General features: G+C 48.3%; 4 pseudogenes; all 4 read left to right on the top strand.

Annotated features, from left to right (window-relative positions):
• Positions 1 to 431: 431 nt before the first annotated feature.
• LOC126531832 (5S ribosomal RNA) lies at positions 432 to 550 on the top strand (annotated as a pseudogene).
• A 5,495-nt stretch (positions 551 to 6,045) lies between these two features.
• LOC126531877 (5S ribosomal RNA) lies at positions 6,046 to 6,164 on the top strand (annotated as a pseudogene).
• A 1,489-nt stretch (positions 6,165 to 7,653) lies between these two features.
• On the top strand, positions 7,654 to 7,772 carry LOC126531890 (5S ribosomal RNA; annotated as a pseudogene).
• A 504-nt stretch (positions 7,773 to 8,276) lies between these two features.
• LOC126531870 (5S ribosomal RNA) lies at positions 8,277 to 8,395 on the top strand (annotated as a pseudogene).
• Positions 8,396 to 15,430: the final 7,035 nt, after the last annotated feature.

Genomic DNA, 15,430 nt, shown 5'->3' with positions numbered 1-15,430 from the left:
GGAAATAAGGTCTACTTCTCAAAACAGGTCCAATATACTTCCGAGAAGCTGCCACTGTACCCTTTGTCCCACCAATGAGGAGGTCATTCTGAACAAAAGCGAACCTTTAGGTGAAGTTTTTGACTGTAGGTAGAGCAAATGTCCCAGGGCTCTGCCGCTTTGTCACAGCAGAGAAGCCATGGCAAACCTGTTTGGCAGGTCTGTCGCCACTTTGACAGGCAAAGAGATTTATGACTACATGACAAATTATAGATTGGAAGAAATGAAACGACAGGAGAGCCAGTTTCTATGTATCAAGAAATCTCAGATGAGCCAACAAAAGAAAAACTGGCAGGGACTGAGGATTCGAAAAGTCCATCCAGACCAGAAGAGACGAAGGAATATATGACTTGTATTAGAAAAACAAATTCTGTTTGCAAAAAGGAAAAAAAGAAATCGGCCATACCATGCTGAATACGCCGGTTCTCGTCCGATCCCCGAAGCTAAGCAGCATTGGGCTCGGTCAGTACTTGGGAGGGAGACCGCCTGGGAACACGGAGTGCTGATGGCACCCTTCTTTTTGCTTTTTTTATTGCGTGCTTCTGTGACTTATTTTCTTTTTTTCACTCACGTGTGGGTGGTTTTATTTACTGTTACTTTCAACTAGCGCAGCCTACTGCTAGAGCCAACGTCGAAGTGCAAAAGCAATATGCAAGCCGCTAGGCGATTGTACGCGCAGTGACGGTGGTAACCGGTATAAGTAATGGTGCAAAATTTAGTCGCACAAACTGCTAACCGTTTACATATTACACCTGTGTCCAGCTCAGTGACAATCAATAACTTGGCGCATTGCTAGCGCCAAACGTGGGCTGCAGCGGCCGCAAATCGTTGCGCTCGTCCTCTTGTTTTGTTGCGAGCTCGACTCGGCAGCGACTAACCACAGCAAACGGAGCAATCCACGTACACGACGTGTGCCTGTACTGTCAACGGAAAGACTGTGCCACGTACGTGCTGCAGCAATACGTTGCGAATGCACATAGCACGATACAGGTGCAGTCGTAAACATAGCATCCCTGCCATCGGCCGTACCATGCTGCACTCGCCCGGCTAGCTCAGTCGATTCCACTTCCGGCCACCGAGCGTGACGGACGTGTAAATCATGGGCTCCGTAGGAGCGGCTTCAGCGGCCCAGACGGGCCGCGGTACCAGGATTTCTGCCTCGGACGACGAGTATCAAGTTGTTTTGCCTAGTCTGCCAACAGGGCGTTTTGTTTTGAATACCGTTTTTCTACACTGTGATATCAGGGCCCGCCCATACCGGGTGGAAGATTTTCGCGACGCGCTCGCCCAGTTATCGCTCCTGACGAAAGTGGCTGCTCTCGGGGCCTACCGTATGAGCCATGTGTGGGCCGTGACCTTCAAGGACAGCGACGCGGTGAAAAAGATCGTCAGCGTTGGAGAGCTGCAGGTCAAGAAGGGCCGGTGTCTCGTCATCGACCCAGCCAACCAGGACGTACGCCTGAAAGTGCATTGGCTGCTGCCCAGCGTTCCTGACGAGGACGTACGTTTTGCCTTCGCGCCGTTTGGAAAGGTCACCGACGTAGTCCGCGAGCGCTGGCGGGTTCATGGCGTGACTGATAAGAACTCAACAACAAGGCTGGTTACGCTGAAGTTGAAGCCGGGCGTAAAGCTCGACGACCTTCCGCATCAGGTGAGCGTCGCCGGGGAACTGGCTCTCGTGGTTGTGCCGGGCAGAGCTCCTCTCTGCCTACGCTGCCGCGGCACGGGCCACATTCGTCGCGAGTGCCGCATTCCACGGTGTGGTGCCTGCCGACGCTTCGGTCATGAGGACAGCCAGTGCGAGCGCACGTACGCTAGCGTCACCGGACCCGTGGGCAATGAGGACAACTCCGCCCTACTCATGGACGAGGCGGACATGGAGGACACGTCGACCGCGGCGGGTGAAGCAGCTGACGTCGTGGCAAAGCCGGCGGTGCGGCTTGAACAGGAGGAGAAACAAGTCGCTCAGGCTGTCTTCACAGGACACCAACAAGCGACTGCAGAGGGCACCGCGGCCATGCCGAATGCTGAAGAGAAAACCCCACCTGATGCGGAGGTGACCTCCTCCCTCGTTGAACCTGAAGGCATGGACACCCTCACAGGCCCATCTACCCAACCGACGGGAAAACGGCCCCACAAACAGACCGTTAGCCGGACGGCGAAACAGGACGGCAGCGGCGGCGACGAGCCACCGCCCAAAGCGACAGGTATAAGGAGGTCGACCTTGAAGCTTCGGCCGAACGTTACGGTCGATCCACGGCAGGCGGGTAAACCGCCTCCGTAATTCCGTGCTGTCTAATTCGAGTGGGGTTGGGGGGTTGGTGAGTGCAATGGCCGTCATCCTGAGCGCTAGTTTTTCAGAACCTTGCCAGGAAGGGGGGCCCAAGTTGCACTTGAGTGCCCTTTCCGGAAGGTCGAGCGGCGTCTCCTTTAGAGGCATTCCACGTGGTTGCCGGCGCACCTTCATGAGCGCTCATACTTGTGTAATTGTGATGGGCACCATTCTACCGTGTAGTCATGGCGGTTAATTTCGAAGGAATGCTACGTGTAGCAACGTTAAATGTACGAGGGCTCAGTGCAAGAAGACGGCAATGTCAGCTAAGTCGTCTCCTCTTGGATAATGACTTACATATAGTAGGAATCCAAGAAACGAAAATTGAGAGCCAAGAGCTAACCGACAGAATGGTGTCCAATTTTAGAGCGCACTTTGACGTGTGCGTTTGTCATGCGGTTGGTGGATCAGGCGGCTGCGCTATATTCCTAAGAAATAATCTTGGCATTTGTATGCAGTCAGTGTTTTCGTGTGAAACTGGGCGCCTCTTAGTGGCTGATTTCTGTTTTGAGGATGTGGATTACCGTGCTATTTGTATCTATGCGCCGAATATTGAAACGGACCGTCGATCTTTCTTTGAGCGTCTTGAAGCGTACGTAAACTGTTCCAAGGTCGTAATACTGCTGGGCGATTTTAACTGTGTTTGCTATGCTGAAGACCGAGCAAAATGTTCACGCATTCGTGATAAGAGTGCCGAATTTCTTAACGCAGTGGCGCATGATTATGACCTGGAAGATGTGGGTAGTGTTTTTGCCAGCGGTACTCGCCCGCGTTTTACCCACTTCCAACGTGACAGCCACGCTCGATTAGATAGATTATACGTGTCAGCCGAACTAGTGCCCTTATGTTGCGAATATGATGTGCAAGCTGTAGCATACAGTGATCACTGCTTGGTAACTGCCACGTTCGGGAAAGGACAGAGCAAACGGCCCTTTAACTGGGATCTCTGGAAAATGAATGCGCAGTTGTTGAATGACGATCCTTTTGTCGATGCTGTAGCGAAGGAACTAGAAAACCTGACTTCAGCCAAGCCATTAAGCTTTGCCATTCAATGGGAAGAATTTAAACAGAAAGTAAAAACAATGGCCATTGAAAGAAGCAGTGTCATTCGACACAACCTGAAACAAGCAGAAACAAAGCTTCGCCAGCAACTGCAATTTTTTATTAGCATGGAAAGTGTCGAGCCTGGTGTGTATGTTAACGAATTAAAGGAAGTGAGAACTGAACTAGAAAAGATAGATACAGAAAAATACAGAGCAGCACTTGTGAGATCAAGGTCTGAGAAGTTGTGGGCGGGAGAAACTCCAACGAAACGAGCTTTATCAGACGAGAAAAAGTACGCTTGTCGGAAAGAAATCCGCCAGCTAGCTAAAGGCAATCACATTACATCCGACAAAAATGACATCAAGCAAGGGATCGCCGATCACTTTAAAGATATTTTAGCTCATCCGCGGAATCCTAAATGTAACTACCAGAATGAATTTCTCTCGCTGATGCCAAAGCTCGATGAAGAAGTCAGGACACGGCTGGAACTGCCAATTAGCCTGAGTGAGATAGAGTGCGCAATAGACGAGTTAACCATCGGTAAAGCACCTGGGCCAGATGGCTTGGGGGCCGCTTTCTATAAAACCTTCAAGTCTGCATTGGCCCCTGTTCTTCACGAAGTTATCAGCGAAGCGTATGAGCGAAAAAGATTGCCCTTGTCATTCACAACCTCGCATATCGTGCTAATTCCGAAGAGTGATGACGAGGAAAAACTTTTGTTGCCAGGGTCATATCGTCCGATAACTCTAGCCAATGTCGACTATAAAATATTCACGAAAGCTTTGGCCAAACGACTGCAAAGTGTAATTAAGACATTGGTAGGGCCGCACCAGACTTGTGGCATTAAAGGCCGCAGCATTGCAACGAATGTACACACGGCTCGAAGTGTGCTTGAGTGCTGCGATGTGATTGGCGATCACGTCGCGATGATGCAGATCGATTTGGCAAAGGCTTTCGACCTCGTCTCGCACAAGGCTTTGTTCTCCATGCTGGAACATGCGAACGTTGGCAAAGTCATAACGGAAGGCGTCATGATGGCGTACAGAGAATGCTTAACGCGCATCATTGTTAATGGGGAGCTCACCGATAGCTTTCCCGTGCTCTCGTCGGTGCGGCAAGGATGCCCGCTGTCGCCCCTTCTATTTGCTGCTTATCTCGAACCACTCTGTTTGGCGATCAGAAATAACGAGCGCATAGCAGGCTATCGGCTGCAGGCAGCACACGTTAAAATTTTGGCATATGCCGATGATATCGCGATCTTCTGCACAACCAAAGCGAGCATTAAGGAGGCAACGACTGTGGTTGAAAAATTTTGTGACTCAACTGCAGCCCAGATAAACTGGGATAAAAGTTACGGCTTCTGGCATGGTAGCTGGGAAGACACGCCGGAGACCTTTTATCGACTGAAGTGGTCGACGTTACCAACCCAATACTTGGGTGTGCCTCTCGGAAATTACCGTGAACCTGAATCGTACTGGCTAGATCAAGTGTCGAAAGCAAAGGAAAAGGCTGACGGGTGGAGAGGAAAACAATTGTCAATGTTTTCTAGAGCCACTGTTTGCAACCTTTTTTTAGTTTCTAAGATATGGTACGTTATGAATGTGTTGTGTGCTGCGAGGGTAAGCGTACAAAAAGTTCACCGTGTTTTCGCCATTTTCATTTGGGCCTCCACCTGGGAGAGGATGAGTCGAATGAACTTGTTCCTCCCGGTCAAGAAAGGTGGGCTTGGTTTAGCTCATTTGTTTCTGCGACAAGTCGTCTCACGCTTTGTGTTTTTACGGGATCAAAACGATCCTTTTCTCCGGACAGTGATACAGGTACGGCTGTGTAGACAACTTCCAGGATTCATTGTTTCGACTGTTCATAATATGCCAGGAGCAGTGACTGGTTACCTACGTGAAGTGGTATGTTCATATAAGATGTTGAACGTACGGTTTTCACAGCAATACCTGTCTACCGTTACCAAGAAAAAACTATACAGGGATCTCGTGGACACGATGTTCCCTCCACCTTTGTACCGTTCTCCGCAACGTGGAGGCCCAGGACAAGACGTTTTAAAGAGGGTGAAAAAAATGCCAATACGGCCGTCAGCTAAATCTTTTTTCTTCAAATTGCACACAAACACACTTCCCGTTAAGACCTGGCTTCATGAGAAGGGTATTTTCATCCCCTGGAGCACCGACTGCTTATTATGTAAAAAACCGGAAACAATAGAACATGCATTCTTAGACTGCTGGGACGCCATCTTTCACTGGGATGTTCTGCAGAGAACATTGAAAAAACAGTTACCCCTGGACCCATATGGAATACGCTTCTTACCGTTTGATAACGCCGAGGATGTCCCGTATGACCTTATTATGATCCTGAGCCTCCACGCTATGTGGAAAACTAGATTGCAATTTCAAAACGGAGACATTGTTGTTCGATCGGCTCGGGAAAACTTCATTGAGAGTGTTGTGTGTGTAAGAGATGCGTTCAAAGCGCTGCCTGATCCACCACAATGGATCTCCTTATTTGATGAATTAGCGTTGTTAAAAAGATTTTAATACCGTGTTGGCCAAAGTGTGGTCCACACGTTTTATCTTTGTAAACCTTGATTGAGTACGTCAAAGTCGGCAATAAAGAAAAAAAAAATCGGCCGTACCATGCTGAATACGCCGGTTCTCGTCCGATCCCCGAAGCTAAGCAGCATTGGGCTCGGTCAGTACGTGGGAGGGAGACCACCTGGGAACACTGAGTGCTGATGGCACCCTTCTTTTTGCTTTTTTTATTGCGTGCTTCTGTGACTTATCTTTTTTTTACACTCACGTGTGGGTGGTTTCATTTACTGTTACGTTCAACTAGCGCAGCCTACTGGTAGAGCCAACGTCGAAGTGCAAAAACAATATGCAAGCCGCTAGGCGATTGTACGTGCAGTGACGGTGGTAACCGGTTAAAGTAATGGTGCAAAATTTAGTCGCACAAACTGCTAACCGTTTACCTATTATACCCGTGTCCAGCTCAGTGACAATCAATAACTTGGCGCATTGCTAGCGCCAAACGTGGGCTGCAGCGGCCGCAAATCGTTGCGCTCGTCCTCTTGTTTTGTTGCGAGCTCGACTCGGCAGCGACTAACCACAGCAAACGGAGCAATCCACGTACACGACGTGTGCCTGTACTGTCAACGGAAAGACAGTGCCGCGTACGTGCTGTAGCAATACGTTGCGAATGCACATAGCACGATACAGGTGCAGTCGTAAACATAGCATCCCTGCCGTCGGCCATACCATGCTCTCTCGCCGCTTGTCGGGGCGTCCGCTGGACCCACTCCCCCATTCTAGTACACTCTAGCGCTGATGGATGAACAAAAGTTTGATGCGGCCGAAATAGCGGTCGGCTTCGAAACTCTTACCAAGACGTTGCTTTCAAAGCTTAGGAAAGTGAAAAGACAAGAAGTACGACTGAGGAACAAGCTCGACAATTGCGTACAATTGACAAAAGGCTTCAGAGGTCAAACATTGAAGAAGAGGGAGAGCCTTGTTGATGCGGCTAAATCTTTACATGCTTATACAGCAGGAGCACAAGCGGCGGCGGCCGTTACGGTGGAGTCTTCGGAGGAGGACGATACTGCTCAAATAAATCCCGAAATGGCATCGGTTATTGCCGAAACTAAAGAGAAGATAGAGACGTGGCTCTGAGCCTGGCAAAAGGCAAGGAACAGCGGGCGACCGTCACACTGGGTGGAAGAAAGGAAAGCCCAAGGCGAAGGGAAAAAGGCCTTAGAGGACCTTATCGAATTTTTCAATACTTTGAAGGACTTATAAAAAGGGAAATAAGGTCTACTTCTCAAAACAGGTCCAATATACTTCCGAGAAGCTGCCACTGTACCCTTTGTCCCACCAATGAGGAGGTCATTCTGAACAAAAGCGAACCTTTAGGTGAAGTTTTTGACTGTAGGTAGAGCAAATGTCCCAGGGCTCTGCCGCTTTGTCATAGCAGAGAAGCCATGGCAAACCTGTTTGGCAGGTCTGTCGCCACTTTGACAGGCAAAGAGATTTATGACTACATGACAAATTATAGATTGGAAGAAATGAAACGACAGGAGAGCCAGTTTCTATGTATCAAGAAATCTCAGATGAGCCAACAAAAGAAAAACTGGCAGGGACTGAGGATTCGAAAAGTCCATCCAGACCAGAAGAGACGAAGGAATATATGACTTGTATTAGAAAAACAAATTCTGTTTGCAAAAACGAAAAAAAGAAATCGGCCATACCATGCTGAAAACGCCGGTTCTCGTCCGATCCCCGAAGCTAAGCAGCATTGGGCTCGGTCAGTACTTGGGAGGGAGACCACCTGGGAACACCGAGTGCTGATGGCACCCTTCTTTTTGCTTTTTTTATTGCGTGCTTCTGTGACTTATTTTTTTTTTTACACTCGCGTGTGGGTGGTTTTATTTACTGTTACGTTCAACTGGCGCAGCCTACTGGTAGAGCCAACGTCGAAGTGCAAAAACAATATGCAAGCCGCTAGGCGATTGTGCGCGCAGTGACGGTGGTAACCGGTATAAGTAATGGTGCAAAATTTAGTCGCACAAACTGCTAACCGTTTACCTATTACACCCGTATCCAGCTCAGTGACAATCAATAACTTGGCGCATTGCTAGCGCCAAACGTGGGCTGCAGCGGACGCAAATCGTTGCGCTCGTCCTCTTGTTTTATTGCGAGCTCGACTCGGCAGCGACTAACCACAGCAAACGGAGCAATCCACGTACACGACGTGTGCCTGTACTGTCAACGGAAAGACAGTGCCGCGTACGTGCTGTAGCAATACGTTGCGAATGCACATAGCACGATACAGGTGCAGTCGTAAACATAGCATCCCTGCCATCGGCCATACCATGCTGAATACGCCGGTTCTCGTCATATCCCCGAAGCTAAACAGCATTGGGCTCGGTCAGTACTTGGGAGGGAGACCACCTGGGAACACGGAGTGCTAATGGCACCCTTCTTTTTGCTTTTTTTATTGCGTGCTTTTGTGACTTATTTTTTTTTTTTTTACACTCACGTGTGGGTGGTTTTATTTACTGTTACGTTCAACTAGCGCAGCCTACTGGTAGAGCCAACGTCGAAGTGCAAAAGCAATATGCAAGCCGCTAGGCGATTGTACGCGCAGTGACGGTGGTAACCGGTATAAGTAATGGTGCAAAATTTAGTCGCACAAACTGCTAACCGTTTACCTATTACACCCGTATCCAGCTCAGTGACAATCAATAACTTGGCGCATTGCTAGCGCCAAACGTGGGCTGCAGCGGACACAAATCGTTGCGTTCGTTCTCTTGTTTTATTGCGAGCTCGACTCGGTAGCGACGAACCACAACAAACGGAGCAATCCACGTACACGACGTGTGCCTGTACTGTCAACGGAAAGACTGTGCCACGTACGTGCTGCAGCAATACGTTGCGAATGCACATAGCACGATACAGGTGCAGTCGTAAACATAGCATCCCTGCCATCGGCCATACCATGCAGACTCGTTCCGGGCACCGCAGTGAACGGACGTGTTATCATGTGCTCCGACGGAGCGGCGTTGGCGGCCGCGAACGGCCGCGGTAACAGGAATGCTGTTTTTGAAGACGAGGATTATCAGGGGATTTTGCCGCACTTGCCTACCGGTCGAATCGTCCTTAATACTGTTTTTTTACACGCGGACGTCCGTGGAAGACCGTACAAGGTTGAGGATTTCCGCGACGCTCTGGTTCGTCTGGAACTGCTCCCCGAAGTAGTTGCTTTGGGGGCGTATCAGATGAATCACGTGTGGGCGGTCATGATGAAGACGACTGAAGCCACAAAGAAACTGCTTGCTATCTGAAGCATCATTGTAAAAGAACGGCGCTGTATTGTCGTTGTCCCCACCAATCAAGGCGTCCGCTTGAAGTTACACTGGATGCTGCCAAACGTGTCAGATGAAGACATCAGACAAGCTCTTGCCCCATACGGAACGGTTACGGACGCGGCGAAAGAACGGTGGCGTGTTCAAGGGATTTTGGACAAGGGCTCAACGACGCGGTCGGTGATCCTGCAGCTTAAGGCAGGTACTACAGTCGACGATATTCCGCACCAACTACGCATAGCAGGGGAGCTCGTCCTTGCCGTCATTCCGGGCCGCGCCCCTCTTTGCCTGCGGTGCCATACAACCGGTCATATTCGCCGGGACTGTCGAGTTCCACGCTGCGAGGTCTGCCGCCGCTTCGGCCATGAACGATCTCAGTGCGTCAAGACATACGCCGTCGTCGCAGGACCAACGAGAAGAGAAGAAGAGGTATCTGAACACCTCATGGATGAGGCTGAAGTTGAAGATATTTCTCCGGTTAAGAGCGACAAGGTTGGCAACGCGGTCACACAGAAGCAGTCTCTCCACCCCAAAAACTTGTGCCCAGACAAGAAAACCAGCGACGAGGCTGATACTCGGGAAAAGACTGAAAACGGGGCGCCTGAAAATCAGAGTTTCGCTACAGAACAGAGTGAAGTGCCCTCGAAGTCGTCGCCTGCCACTACGTGTGCGGAGGCGTCTGCTACGACTGACGTCGACATGTCAGCAGCCACTAGCATGCCTGCGAAGCGGGCACACGAGGAAACGATCGGCGGAACCGGGACCTCTGGAGCAACGACATGCAGCGAACCACCTACAAAGGCGGCTCAGCTGCGACGTACGCCTTTCAAGCCGAGGCCCAACGTCCAAGTCGAGCGGAGACCCGAGACGGGGCCGCCTCCGTAGCGGCTTCGTTTCGGGTAGTGCAACCTAGATATGGCCACTACGCGTGATACCGCCAGCTTGACTGGCGGAACCATGTACTACAGAATGGAGGACACCACTTTATGCATAGTGCATGGGTTGCTCAAGGTAAGCGCTATGCGACCCGATTGTTCTTGCTCATAATGGAGGCCGCAATTAACACCGCGATTCGTATTGCCACGCTAAATGTCCGAGGACTAAGCACGAGGCGGCGTTAATATCAATTGAGTCGTATCTTTCTGGAAAACGATCTCGACATAATCGCAGTTCAGGAAAGCAAGATAGCGAGTCAAGAGCAAACGGATCGCGTGGTGCAACAATTCGTTCCCCGTTACAATGTATGCGTCTGTCATGCGGCCGGCACATCAGGGGGCTGCGCTATTTTTTTGTGCAATAGCCGAAATATAAGTGTAGAAGCAGTCACAGTGTGTGAAACGGGACGCCTGGTTGTTGTCGATTTTACCTTGAATGAACTTTTATGCCGAGTTATCTGTATTTATGCCCCTAATAGAGAGAGCGAGAGACAGCCTTTTTTTGTACGAGTTGAGGATTATTTTAAGACCTATAAGCTTTTGGTTTTACTTGGCGATTTCAACTGTTTGTTTTCCGGAGGATCGCGTGAAAAAACTGCCGCTGAATGATCGTAGTGCACTGCTATTGAACAATCTTGTCAGTGAATACAACCTGGAAGACGTTGGCTATGTGTTGTACGATCACAGTGTACCGCGTTTTACTCATTTTCAAGGACTTAGCCATGCTCGGCTAGATAGAGCTTATGTGTCACTGGAACTGGTGCCGTTATGTAAAACGTACCAGAACAAGCAAGTCTCTTTTAGTGACCACAGTTTGGTTGCCTTCACAATAGGAACAAAAGAACGAAAAACAAACTTCTCGTGGGATTTGTGGAAATTTAACGATAAGCTACTCAACGATGACTGTTTCGTAAATGACATTAAAGAAAAACTTGGACGATTGATTGTAGCTGAAGAGAAATATGTAGTCACCATGTGGGAAGATTTTAAAAATGAATTGAAGACGACTGCTATAGAAAGGGCAACTAAACTGAAACAAGAAGAAAAACGGAAAGAAAAAGCCCTGAGGAGTAAACTCGAATTTCTACTTAATGTAGAAAGCACAGAACCTGGCCAAGTCAAGAAGGAAATCAAGAAAGTTAAAAGCCAGTTAGAAATCATCGACACAGACAAGTACCGTGGTGCCATGATAAGATCCCGTGCAGAAAGATTGTGGCAAGGAGAAACACCGAATAAACGTGCGCTAAGTGACGAGAAAGCTTACGCTCGCCGCAGTGATATAAAACAGATAAGCTACAATAACGAAGTAACGAGTGACCGTAGGACCATTGAACGCGCCTTTGTTGAACACTATGGAGACTTGTTTGGCGAAAGAAAAACTGATCTGGGTGGCTTCATAAGCCAATTCCTACATTTTATGCCACGATTGGAAGAAAACGTTAAACAAGGCCTCGAAGCGTCTATAACTGTGCGTGAAGTTGAAGCGGCTATAGAAGAACTAGGCTCAGGAAAGGCACCTGGGCCGGATGGATTAAGCGCAGCCTTCTACAAAACTTTTAAAGCAGAAATAGCACTAATTATGAAGAAATTTTTAGTGCAGTCCTACAAAAACAACCGAATACCCGCGTCATTTCGAACAGCTCAGATGGTCCTGATACCAAAATCTGACGATCCTGTAAAGCGCTTGTCTGTTGCATCGTACCGCCCCATTAGCCTTGCGAACACTGACTATAATATTTTTATGAAAATACTGGCGAAAAGGTTACAGGAGCAATAGAACTTTTAGTTGGAACCCACCAAACGTGTGGGATTAAAGGGCGCACAATAACTACCAATGTACACGTCGCCAGAAGCATTTTAGAATGCGTCGATGCTTTCGAGGGTAAAGTTGCAATGTTGCAGCTAGACCTGGAGAAGGCATTTGACCGTGTGGCTCATGATATTCTCTTCGAGATTTTAGAATACACGAACATAAGATCAGTGATTATAGATGGCTTAAAAATGGTATACACAGACTGCAGCACACGGCTGATTATTAACAAGAGTCTCACGAGAAGTGTCAATGTCTGCTCATCTTTGAAACAGGGGTGCCCAATTTCGTCTTTGCTTTTCGCAATATACCTGGAGCCTTTTTGCTTAGTCATTAAGGAGAACCAAAGAATAAGAGGTTTCAAATTACAGCAAAGTGAGGTGAAAGTGCTTTCCTACGCAGACGATCTAGCAGTGTTTTGCGATGACTATGACAGTGTCAGCGAAGTGGTAACTCTGGCGAAAACTTATTGTGAAAAAACAGGTAGTGCCATAAACTGGGATAAGTGCATGGGGTTTTGGCATGGCGCGTGGCAAAGCAAACCACGCAGTTTCGCAAACATACAGTGGGGGACCATGCCTGTGAAATATCTTGGCGTGCCGCTTGATCATTACAAAGACAGTAAGCAGTTCTGGGAACAGGAAACACAGACGGCGAAGGAAAAAGCGCTGGCATGGCAAGGGCGCAATCTCTCAATGTTCGCGCGCTCCACTGTGTGCAACATTTTTCTGGTTGCAAAAATATGGTACATACTACAAGCGCTATTCATGTCGCGAGTGAATGTACAGAAACTGCATCGAGTGTTCGCTGTGTTCATTTGGAACTCAACTTGGGAACGCTGCAGCCGCTCTAATCTGTTCAGATCAGTTCGCAGCGGTGGTCTTGGACTGTCACACCTATTTGTACGCCAGATTGTATCGCGGTTTATGTTCTTGCGGAACCACAGTGATCCATTTTTGCGCCCCATGACACATGTGCGATTAGGTAATCTGTTACCTGACTTCCTTGTTTCGTGTTCAAATGTTAAATCCCCTCCTGTGAAAGGTTTCCTTCAGGAAGTAGTGTTATCTTTCCGTATGCTTAGTGTTCGATTCTCTCTAGAATATTTAAGTTCCGTCAAAAGAAAGAAATTGTACCATGATATGATAGACTCATTAATGCCAGTTCCAATGTATAGGTTAGCATACTATAGAGGTTCAGGCGATGATGCTCTCGAAAGGGTCAAAAGAATGCCTGTGAAACCATCGGTAAAATCATTCTTCTTCAAACTCCACACAAATACCTTGCCAGTAAAGACTTGGCTGGCCGACAAGGGAATATATGTGCCGTGGACCACCGATTGCATAATGTGTAAAAAACCAGAGACTGTCGATCACGTCTTCATTGATGGTTGGGATCCCTTTTTTCATTGGGACATCTTACAACGAACATTAAAGAAAGCATTACCAATAACCCCACGTGGTATCAGGTACTTAGACACAGGCAATAACGATATTCCATATGACCTTATTATGCTGCTGAGCCTCCATAGTATATGGTCCACAAGAATGTCGGTATGTCATGCTGATGTGAATGCCCATTCTGTGCGAGAAAACGTTATTGAAAGTGTCGTCTACATGCGTGAAGTGTACAAAGCCCAGAAAGAACCGCCCGATTGGTTGCCGCTGTTCGATGAGTTGGCTAAATTCAAGCGATTTTAATTTCAGAGAGTCAGCATAAGCTAAGCTGATTCTCTTTTTAACAATGTATTCGCATGGCATTTCTGTAACGAGGAAATAAAGAAAAAGAAATCGGCCATACCATGCTGAATACGCCGGTTCTCGTCCGATCCCCGAAGCTAAGCAGCATTCGGCTCGGTCAGCACTTGGCAGGGAGACCACCTGGGAACACGGAGTGCTAATGGCACCCTTCTTTTTGCTTTTTTTATTGCGTGCTTCTGTGACTTATTTTTTTTTTTTTTACACTCACGTGTGGGTCGTTTTATTTACTGTTACGTTCAACTGGCGCAGCCTACTGGTAGAGCCAACGTCGAAGTGCAAAAACAATATGCAAGCCGCTAGGCGATTGTACGCGCAGTGACGGTGGTAACCGGTTAAAGTAATGGTGCAAAATTTAGTCGCACAAACAGCTAACCGTTTACCTACTACACCCGTATCCAGCTCAGTGACAATCAATAACTTGGCGCATTGCTAGCGCCAAACGTGGGCTGCAGCGGACGCAAATCGTTGCGCTCGTCCTCTTGTTTTATTGCGAGCTCGACTCGGCAGCCACTAACCACAGCAAACGGAGCAATCCACGTACACGACGTGTGCCTGTACTGTCCAACGGAAAGACAGTGCCGCGTGCGTGCTGTAGCAATACGTTGCGAATGCACATAGCACGATACAGGTGCAGTCGTAAACGTAGCATCCCTGCCGTCGGCCATACCATGCTCTCTCGCCGCTTGTCGGGGCGTCCGCTGGACCCACTCCCCCATTCTAGTACACTCTAGCGCCGATGGATGAACAAAAGTTTGATGCGGCCGAAATAGCGGTCGGCTTCGAAACTCTTACCAAGACGTTGCTTTCAAAGCTTAGGAAAGTGAAAAGACAAGAAGTACGACTGAGGAACAAGCTCGACAATGGCGTACAATTGACAAAAGACTTCAGAGATCAAACATTGAAGAAGAGGGAGAGCCTTGTTGATGCGGCAAAATGTTTACATGCTTATACAGCAGGAGCACAAGCGGCGGCGGCCGTTACGGTGGAGTCTTCGGAGGAGGACGATACTGCTCAAATAAATCCCGAAATGGCATCGGTTATTGCCGACACTAAAGAGAAGATAGAGACGTGGCTTTCAGCCTGGCAAAAACCAAGGAACAGCGGGCGACCGTCACACTGGGTGGAACAAAGGAAAGCCCAAGGCGAAGGGAAAAAGGCCTTAGAGGACCTTATCGAATTTTTCAATACTTTGAAGGACTTATAAAAAAGGGAAATAAGGTCTACTTCTCAAAACAGGTCCAATATACTTCCGAGAAGCTGCCACTGTACCCTTTGTCCCACCAATGAGGAGGTCATTCTGAACAAAAGCGAACCTTTAGGTGAAGTTTTTGACTGTAGGTAGAGCAAATGTCCCAGGGCTCTGCCGCTTTGTCAGAGCAGAGAAGCCATGGCAAACGTGTTTGGCAGGTCTGTCGCCACTTTGACAGGCAAAGAGATTTATGGCTACATGGAAAATTATAGATTGGAAGAAATGAAACGACAGGAGAGCCAGTTTCTATGTATCAAGAAATCTCAGATGAGCCAACAAAAGAAAAACTGGCAGGGACTGAGGATTCGAAAAGTCCATCCAGACCAGAAGAGACGAAGGAATATATGACTTGTATTACAAAAACAAATTCTGTTTGCAAAAAGGAAAAAAAA

This window comes from Dermacentor andersoni, chromosome 4 (assembly GCF_023375885.2).
Source record: "Dermacentor andersoni chromosome 4, qqDerAnde1_hic_scaffold, whole genome shotgun sequence".
Lineage (NCBI taxonomy): Eukaryota > Metazoa > Arthropoda > Arachnida > Ixodida > Ixodidae > Dermacentor > Dermacentor andersoni.
This window is presented reverse-complemented; position numbering and strand designations above follow the sequence as displayed.